Source organism: Coenobita brevimanus, chromosome 45 (assembly GCF_032717465.1).
Source record: "Coenobita brevimanus isolate Jiangsu-jjx chromosome 45, ASM3271746v2, whole genome shotgun sequence".
NCBI lineage: Eukaryota > Metazoa > Arthropoda > Malacostraca > Decapoda > Coenobitidae > Coenobita > Coenobita brevimanus.
This window is the reverse complement of record NC_136998.1, coordinates 31,800,375-31,810,689: the sequence shown is the minus strand read 5'-3', so window position 1 is coordinate 31,810,689 and position 10,315 is coordinate 31,800,375.

Sequence of the window (10,315 nt, the reverse complement as noted above, 5' to 3'; positions counted from 1 at the left end):
TAGCAAAAATAATATATATAAAGACATCACTGTATTGAGGGAAGGAACGTAATGCAGACTGTTACTGAATTGTATTGGTGTACCTATACTATTTTTGCCCTAACTTGGCCTAAAATTGCCATCTCCCCATCTTGAATGCCGAGTTGTAGCAAAAGATTAACAGTAGAATACGATGCTAGTCACGAAGAAGCGCTACGTAACCGATGTAGAGCCGTAGCATCGTCTTTTTCTGCCTATGAACTGCGTGAAATGAGCGGTTAAAGGACGAAAAGTTTGGGAAAGTTAAAGTAAAAACATTATAGTCAGCGATCCTAGCCAAGTAGTATGGAAAAAATGAGCTGTAGTATTGTTTTTTTTTCTTACACTGACCTGCGTGAAATAAATTGCATAAAGGGACGAAATTTTGGGTCAGGTTAACGTGAAAGAACCATGTCGCACACAATCTTTTCCCCATCCCCTTTACTGCCATTGAGCTACGTGAAATAAGCAGCAAAAGAACGAAAATCTGGGCCAAGGTAATGTGAAGAAACTACAGCCTTGCACTCATTTTCTCACCTAAAACACCATCCATAACCCCCATAGTTGAAGTACTCCTGTTTGGCTGTGTAAATGGGTGTGTTGCCTCTCTCGTCTGTGTAGAGGGCGGCGATGAGGGAGCGAACCTTGTACTTCCAGGTGATGAGAGCGTGACGACCCTTCAGCACCTTCTTCATCTGGTTTGGGAACTCCATTACCTGAGGAAGGAGGAGGGATGATGATGGTGATGGTGATGGTGATGGTGGTGGTGATGATAGTGATGGTGATGAGAGAACTGAGTAAGATGATGATGGTAGGGACATGTGAGATACTAGTGAAGAGTAGGGAGGATGAGGGTTAATAATGATGATGATGATGATGATGATGATGAGACTACTGAGGAAGGTGATGAAAACTGAGAAAGATGATGATTTGGGGGCTGAGTTAATTATGATGATAAGGAGGAGGAGGATGCTAAGTAAGGTGACGAAAAGTGAGGAAGATGGTGGTGATTGAAAGGAGAAGGGTTGATTATGATAATGATAGTAATGAGAGTACTGGGCAATATGATGACTGAGAAAGGTAATAATGCTACGAAGGATGAAGGAAATTATGATGAGGATTGGGAGATGAAGGGGTAATGATGATCAGGGGATGAGGAGGATGGGTAATGATGAAAATGATGACGATGCTAATGAGATGGACATTAAACGGACTAAACCATGTGCAATACTATGGGTGCTGTTTGTGGTCAATGTCCTGGTCTGTTTTAGAGTGAATGAATATTCCAGCTAAAGCCCTTGTTAATCTTTCTGTTGGGTGAATAGATAGGAGGATAGGTGCAAGATGGGTGGATTGATGAGTGGATGGATAGAGGTAAGGATTGACGGAATGATGGATGCAGGATAGATGGTAGGATAGATGGAAGGATGGAACGAATGGTGGATGTGTAAATAAGCGGTGGTTGGAAGAATATGGGGGAAGGGAGAGGAGGAAAGATGGATGGATGGATGGAAGGAAGGAAGGAATGAAGGGTGAACTGGATGATCGAGGAAATTATGGAAGACGGAAATAAGGGAAATAAATAAATAAATAGTATATCACCATGAACACACACACACACACACACACACACACACACACACACACACACACACACACACACACACACACACACACACACACACACACACACACACACACACACACACACACACCTTCATCCCACCGAAAGACCAAAATCGACAAAACTGATGCAAGAGGTAAAACACACACATACAAAAATTGCTTCTGTTACAAAAAGAAAAAAAAATCCTTCGAACTACATATATATATAAAATAGTTCGAACAATATCACAGAGGCGGGGAAACTCAATCTCAATTACGGAAAGCGAAAAATTGGCCCGAACAAAAAAGGAAACAATGCGAGAATTGAAAAATGGTGATCTCTCTCTCTCTCTCTCTCTCTCTCTCTCTCTCTCTCTCTCTCTCTCTCTCCTGTCTTACCTGTCCTATCTCCCATACCTCACTAATTGACAGGTGATTCCGTAAACCGGGAACTGACACCTTTTTTCGGATTTCCATTTTTTTCTGTTTTTTTTTCTACCAATTTTGGATTTTTCTTCCTATGTTTCATCCTGTATATTTTTTTTTCTTCATTTGTGTTGATTATTTTTTCATTATTTCATTGTTATTTTGCCTCTCCTTCTCTGTTTATAATTAAGTTCTCTCTCTACCTGCACATGCTTGTATTTATCAGAGTTACATAACGGGAGAATATTTGTATGTAAGGCTGCTTATCCTTACACCCTTTTTAGCTATATATTAATCCATTTATCTTTCATTTCATTCACATATATACACTTGCTTATGCGTTCCTGCTACCCTGTATGCTTGTCGGGCTATCTATCTATCTGTCTATCTGTCTTCTGTCTATCTATCTATCTATCTATCTATTTATCTACACGTATCTCCTGAAAATATAAATGTGGTAGCGGAACACATCCTCTCCCCACCTCCAGGTTTCCTCCCTTTTCCTTTTCCCTGCTCCCCTCTCCTCCCCTTTCCCTTCACCCTCCCGACCTCGTCCCTTCTCTCTCTCTCTTCGCATCCTACTCCCTTCATCTTATCCTTGTCAGTCCTTTCTCTCCTGCTCTCTCTTCCCTCTCTCCTCTCTCCCCCTGCCCCTCCCCTCCCCTCCCCTCTCTCTCCCTGTCCTCGTTCTCCATCCCTCCCCTCTCTCTCTTCCCTCTCCACCCCTGTTCTCTCACCTCTCCATTCCCCCTCTCCCTTTTCGTCACCATTTTCCTTTGTTCTCACCTCCACCTCTCCCCTCCTTCCCCTCTCCACCCCTCACCTTTACCCCCTTTCTGCACCCTTCCCCTTCCTCTCCCCTCTCCACCCCTCGCCTGTCTCTTCCCCCCCCTCCTTTCACCCATCTCTCTCTCTCTCTCTCTCTCTCTCTCTCTCTCTCTCTCTCTCTCTCTCTCTCTCTCTCTCTCACCCCTCCACCCGTCACCATGCCTTGTAATTGGATAGACAGAATATGAAAAGATAACGATTGCAACACGATACTCTCTCTCTCTCTCTCTCTCTCTCTCTAACTGTCTGTCTCCATATCCTTGTATTTCTCTATATTTGTAAGTCTATTTCTCTGTCTATAGCTATCTATGCACTGTATATCCGTCCTCCTCCTCCTCCTCCTCCTCCTCCTCCTCCTCCTCCACTTCATTCCCTCCCATCCCATTCTCAAGTACTCATTTGCATGGAATTTTAATTATTATGGTTATGATCATTAGAATAGCAGGAAAAAGCCTTCAGTTCAGGGGCATTACCGTAGTCCCCCCCCTCTCTCTCTCTCTCTCTCTCTCTCTCTCTCTCTCTCTCTCTTTCTTTCTTTTCGTTTTCCTTCCTAGTTGTCCAGTTCATTCTTTTCACCTCCTTCAATCCCATCTCCTCTTCAACCCCTTCCCTTTCTCCCTTTCCCTAGCCCCTCCCTTCTTACCCCTCCCCAATTCTCTCCCTCTCTCCCCCTCCATTGCCACGAATAATATTTTTTGTATTGTAAACCGGAAATGAGATGTAGTAATATTAACAGTTTATGAAAAACAAAGCAGACCGTCTAGACAGTAAAGAAATTCAGGAGTTAATCGGCTTCTTAGTTGGAGCATTTTAGTGATAGAAGTTGGAACCCCAGGGTGATGTCAATGTGAACCCAGTGGACTGCAGACTGAAGTTACCCTCCCGTAGTCCACCATCCTCCTGTCGTGGAATAGGGAGGTATTTAAGGAACGTTAATATATTCCCAACATCCCTCCCTAAAAATTCCCTAAAGCGCTGCTCTTTTCCCCCGCCTGTCTCGAGTTTCCCATTACCGCGGCGTCACCTGGCACGGGCCGGGGCAAAACTGGAGCCAGGATTTTAAAACAGGGTATAAATATGCTACACTTTTGGGGGGAGAGTGGTAGGGGGTACTGTAGGGGGAAGATGAGATGAGAGAGGGGAAGGAGGGAGACATGGAAGGAGGGAGGGGAAAGGGAGAAGTGGAAGATAGGGAAGGATGAAATGAGAAGGGATGGGGCAGAGATAGGAGAAAAGTGGAAGCGGAAAGGGAGAAGAGTCGTGGAAGGGGAAAGTGAGTTGGGAGAATGGGGGAGATGGGAGGAAGGTGGAAGGGAGGCGAAAAGAAGAAGTGGGAAGTAGGGAAAGATGAGAGGGGATGGGAGGAGACATGAGAGGAAGGTGGAAGTGAGGGGAAACGGAGAAGTAGGAGGTAGGAATGATGAGAAGATAGATTGGAGAGTAGAAGTAGGAGGAAGATTGAATAGAGAGAAAGAGGAAGAGATAAAGGATGAGGACGGGGACAGATAATTATGAGAGGAAATGGGGAAAGGAGAGGAGGCAGGGAAATGAGGAGTAATTACAAATTTTTACAAATGAAAGCAAACAGTGACAGACCTGTTTGGTATTCCCGAGGCCGTTTGCTTTAGAATAGGCTGTGACTGTGATACCTGCTCTGTAAGTTGCTCCTGAGGATCTGAGGATCATAATAATATTAGAGGACTCTCACCAGCCTACACTCCTTCCGACTGAAGGTGACAGGAAAATGTAAAAGAACCACAATGCAATACAGAAAAACTATGCTGGAAATTTCATGGGAAATTGAGAATGGAATTATATTCTGCAGTATCTTTTTTTTTTCTTTTTTTTTTTTTTTTTTTTGGTGGTTGGAGGGGAATAACATTACGCTAAGTACATAACGATAATTGCAGTGTTGCTGTATCCGTGATTTGAATGAAACAGATTTGAACATTATTCAACCATGATTACGTTTAGATGGAGTTAGAAGGTAAATATTTACCCTGGTGATATGAAAAGTACTGTATCACAGCCAACCATATTTTAAGGCGATTTGTTACATAATATGTTTGTGGCTTCATTGGTGAAGGAATGCTTCAAGGCGATTTGTTACATAATATGTGTGTGGCTTCTTTGGTGAAAGAATGCTTTGTGTGTGTGTGTGTGTGTGTGTGTGTGTGTGTGTGTGTGTGTGTGTGTGTGTGTGTGTGTGTGTGTGTGTGTGCTTTGGGGGCGACTTTGCAACTTCCAAGAGTAAATCTATTTTGCAAGTCTGAATCCAGTTCAGAATTATGTCGAAAATGTTCTGAAGTAACTGTGTTTGTAAGGGTTTATTGGCCGTGGTAGTATTATTTGTGTGTATATTGTCAGTAGCTTGGGTGATTTACACACCGAACGTCGCGACTAACATATATATGAATCAGAACAGAGGCCAAAACTGAATCCTGTGGCGCTGCATCTGTATCACCAATCATTTTTTTTTTCTGTTAATAAAAATCCCCATTGATTACGTCCCATTAATCCACAATAACATAATTACAACCAAAACTGTGGACCTTGATTTTTTTTTTTTTTTTTTTTTACGCTTAATGAGATTCGAGTACGTGATGTCTGTGGATTTTTTTTTCATCGTACATAAAAATGAATATAATTGAAAATATTATCATCAGGGGTTAGGGAGTGATGAAGAGGAAAGGGAGGTGAGATAAGGGGGAGGAGGTGAGGATGGAGGAAGTGGGGGACAAGGAGGGTGAAGAGGGTGTGAGAGAAAGAGGAGGAGGAGGCGAAGATGCGGTGCCAGGAAGATGGGAGGAGGGAAGTAGGAGGAGGAGGAAGAGGGATAAAAAGGCGAGGGAAAGGAGGGGAGGAAAAGAAAAGGAGAAGACGAGGGAGGGGAGCAGGAAACAGAAAGAAGAAAGAGGTTGGAGAAGCTACTAGAGATGAAGGAGGGGGAGAGGGAAAACAAGAAAAGAGACGATAGCGAGAAGGGGAAAGGAGAAAGAGTGTAGAGGGGGAAAGGGGAAGGAGAAAAAGTGTGAAGGAGGAAAAGGTAAGGAGGGAAGAGGGAAGGAAAAGGGAGAGGGAAGAGGTGGTAAGGAGGAGAGATGGACAGGAAAGAGTTATGGTGGGAAGGGTGGGGGAAGGGGAAAGAGAGGTGACGGAGAAAAAGGAGGGGGAAAAAGAGGGGAGGGGAGAGAGAGAGAGGAAAGGAAGAGGGAAGGAAAAGAGGGCAGGGAGAGATGGTAGGGAGAAGAGTTGGAGTAGGGAGAAGGTAAGGTGGGAAAGGGCGAGAGAGGAGGGAGAAAGAGGAAGCAAAGAGAGAGGGGAAGAAGAAGCGAAGAGAGAGGGGAGAGAGAGAAAGAAAGCGGAGAGAGAGAGGGGAGGAAGAAAGAGGAAAGGAAGAGGAGGTAGAAGGCCAAGATATCGTATAAACTGCTTAAACTGCGAGCTGAACATATTCTCATAAAAGGGGAAGTAATTAGCATATTTTAAGAAGGCTATGAGGCTTAGTATATTCTAACGAGGAAACTGTGCTTACTGTATTCCTAAAGGGACCTAGAATTACTGTTGTTATTACGGTATTATTAAAAGTTATGAGCATATTTTAATCCGTGAGTTTTTGACTGTTCATTTGAAAATCAGGAGGTACTAGCTATTTAAAGGAAGGTATAGTTCATTTATTAGAAGCTGAGCATACTCCACTTATTAAGAATTCGGCATATCTTGAGTATATAATCTATAGCATATGATCATTGCAGGCCAAGGACATAATAGAAAGTGAGCATATTTTGTGTACTAGGAGCTAAGCATGGTGTAATCCCATAAAAATGTGTTAATTCATTGCAAACTCAACCTATTTTGGATACTTAAAGATGGCCAATTGTTCTTACCATACAAATCTAAGGCTACGGTAATTGGAAAGCTAAACATATTCAGACCACTTAAAAGCCAGCCATATTCTAATCAAGTGAAGCTTAGAATTCTCTGATCACTAGGACTTCAGCGTATTATCATAGGAACTCCAGTATATTACAGTTATATGAAGCTAAGCATATTGTAAACGCTGGATATTCTAACTACTGAGAGCTGAGCATATCCTAGCCATTTGAAGCTATACATGTGTTCATACTTAAAATCCAAGCATAAAATCACTGGAAGCTGAGCATAATTATGGAAAGGTAAGCATATAACTGGAAACTGAGCGTATTTAGATCGCAGGGAGCTGAGCACATTAAAGTAACTAGAAAATGAGTATATAATCACCGGAAGTTAAGCATATAATTATTGGAAGCTGAGAATATAATCATTAGAGCTGAGCATATTCTAACAATTAGAAGTTAAATATTAGTACAGTCACTGGAAGCTGTACTTTTTGCAGTTATTGAAAGGGAAGTAATTGGAAGCTAAGCATATAATTAGTTAAGCATAGTATAACTAATAGAAGCTAAGCATATTCTAACAATTGGCAGCTAAGTCTAGTCTAATTATCGTCAGCTAAGTATAATCTGTTTTTTGGAGGCTGAGAATATTGTAGCGTGGAAAGCGAAACGTAAAAAATAGGAGGCTCTTGCTATATATTTTTTACTCCCACAGCCTTCCTCCCTCCTGGATTATAATAATGTTGATGAGCTGAAGACGTGGGCCTTGTGTTTATTATTATTATTATTATTATTATTATTATTATTATATTTACATCGTGTATTGAAGCTTTTCCCATTTATCTTGTAACCAATAGTACTTAGATTTTAAGATATTATGTGTATAATATTTTCATTACCACTTGATTGCTTGTCTCATTTCCCTTTCATCATCCTCTTTTCCTCTATTTTCCTCTGCCTTGTCTCTCATTTCCTTCTCTCTTCCCTGTCAGCTTTCGTCCTTTTCTCATCTTCGTTCATCTGCCTCTCATCTCAAATTTTTCATCTCATTATCATTCTTTTCATACTACTTTTTTTTTCTCTCTCTGGTTTCTTTTGCTCCTTGTCCATCTCACCTTTCATCCTTGCCCCCTTTTCATCTTCATCTCCCTTTCATCTCACCGTCACCTATTTTCATCTCACTAACACCCCATTCTTCCTGTTCATATTAATTTCTTCTTTGCCTATCATTTTCGTTCCCCTTTCTCGCCTTTTATCCTCCTCTTATTGCCTCTCTCTCTCTCTCTCTCTCTCTCTCTCTCTCTCTCTCTCTCTCTCTCTCTCTCTCTCTCTCTCTCTCTCTCTCTCTCCACAAGGCTTTTGAGTGAGAGGTTTTGGCATTCCACTTTGCTATCTGTCTCATCTTTATCACCTCTCCCTCTCATCCCTCTCTTACTGTTCCCTCACATCCTTTCACACCACCACCCCTCTCCTCCCCCCACTCACCTCCCTGCTCTCAAAGGATCTGCTCTGAGTGGGGTTGATATTAAGGCTGAACCACTCACAGTTTTTGCATATTTATTGCCTCATGGTCCACTCATCCTCATCCAGCATCTATTTTCCTATCGCTCACCTGCCTCACCTCTCTCATTAACCTATAATTACTCCCATTTTTTTTCTGACAGTTCTATTCAGCTCAGGTGATGGCCAAAAGTAGTCATATGGGAGGTTGATTTGACTAGTAACCAAGGAGACTCATTCCTACTTCATAACTGTGGCATATAATTTTTCATTGAGCCATGACTTTGTATTCAGGTTGTGAGAATAGACCAGTTCTGTCAGATAAAAAAAAGAAATTATAATCCCACACACCCCACTCACCTCCATGCCCAGTCCCACACACCCCACTCACCTCCATGCCCAGTCCCACACACCCCACTCACCTCCATGCCCAGTCCCACACACCCCACTCACCTCCATGCCCAGTCCCACACACCCCACTCACCTCCATGCCCAATCCCACTCACCCCACTCACCTCCATGCCCAATCCCACTCACCCCACTCACCTCCATGCCCAATCCCACTCACCCCACTCACCTCCATGCCCAATCCCACTCACCCCACTCACCTCCATGCCCTCAAAAATCCTCATAATTGTGGGATTGATGTTAAGTTTGAACCACTCCCAGCCACTGCCATAACTCGGTTCATATCCCCAGGTCCACCCCTCTTGGTCCAGCAGCTGCTCGAAGGTGTCCACGGCTGCTGATGTACCGGGGACCGAGAGGTGCGCGATGAGGGAGGAACGGTACACCACGGTCACTAAGGTACAGTACAGCCACCAGCACCCTATGAACACCTGAGTGGGGAGGGGGGAGATTAGAAGACTGATTGGGGTGAGAGGGGTGACTTGGATGGTGGGATAGGAACGGTACACTATGGTTACTAAGGTACAGCACCCTATGAACACCTGAGTGGGGGTGGGGAGGGGGGAATCAGAGGAATGAATGGGGTGAGAGGGGTGACTTGGATGGTGGGTTAGGCAGTGACAGAAATTTAATGGAAAGGGAATGATTAAGAGGTAATGAAAAGGAAGAGAATAGCCGGAAGGATAGGGAGGGACAAGAGGGGAGAGCGGGGAGAGAGATTAGAAGAAATGAGTGGGGTGAGGGGGATGAGAGGAGTGAGAGAGGAAAGAAAAGGAATCTGAGAGTGAATTACGGGAACTGAAAAGACAGGGAGCAAAAGTCGGTTGGATATGACGAGAAACTGGATGAAAAGGGATCGAGAGGGAGCAGAGAGAGAGTAAGACATGTACAGAGGACTCAGAGGTGTGTAGTAAGGGGTGAACGGTACACGAAGTCACTATAATTCAGTACAACCGCGACCATGAACATCTGAAGGGTAGGGGAGGGAGGAGAAGAAGGATATGCTGGGTGATGGGTAATGGAAGAAAAAGGTGAATGAAGGAAGGGAAATTAGGGTCAGAAGGATAGTGAGGGAAGGAAATTCTATAAACTGGTGAGAGGAGAGAGAGGTTTGAGTGGGGGTAAGAGGCCAGGTTGGGTGAAAGGGGTGAGTGGAGTAAGAGAGGAGAGGATTGGGAAGGAAAGGGAAGCGAATACTGTAATGTAAACAGGAAATAAAACAAGAGAAGACTGTTAAGGAAGAAAGAATAATAAGTGAGCGAGGAGAATAAAGTGAGAGAGGCAAGGGATGAGTGGCATGAGAGAGGTGTGAGTGAGTTGTGAGGGTTAACTGGTGTGAATACGTTGAGTGGGATGACAGGGTTGAGTGGGATGAGAAAGAATAAGTAAGGTGAGAGGTGTCAGTGTGTTAAGTGAAAAATTGAAAACGAAAGATGAAAAGGAAGGGGAAGGAAAAGTTCAGGGAAGCAGAAAAGAATGAGGAAAAAGAATAAGTGAAAGTGAGAGCCTGAAGGGGAAGGTAGGGAGTGAGATAACGAGAGGAAGGGAAGAGGGTGCGTTGGAGGGATTGAAGAGTGAGAAAGGAGTGGAGTCAAAAGGATGCTAAGGAAAAGGATGAAGAAGAAGAGAGAGGGAGTGAAAGACCGTGAAAAGGA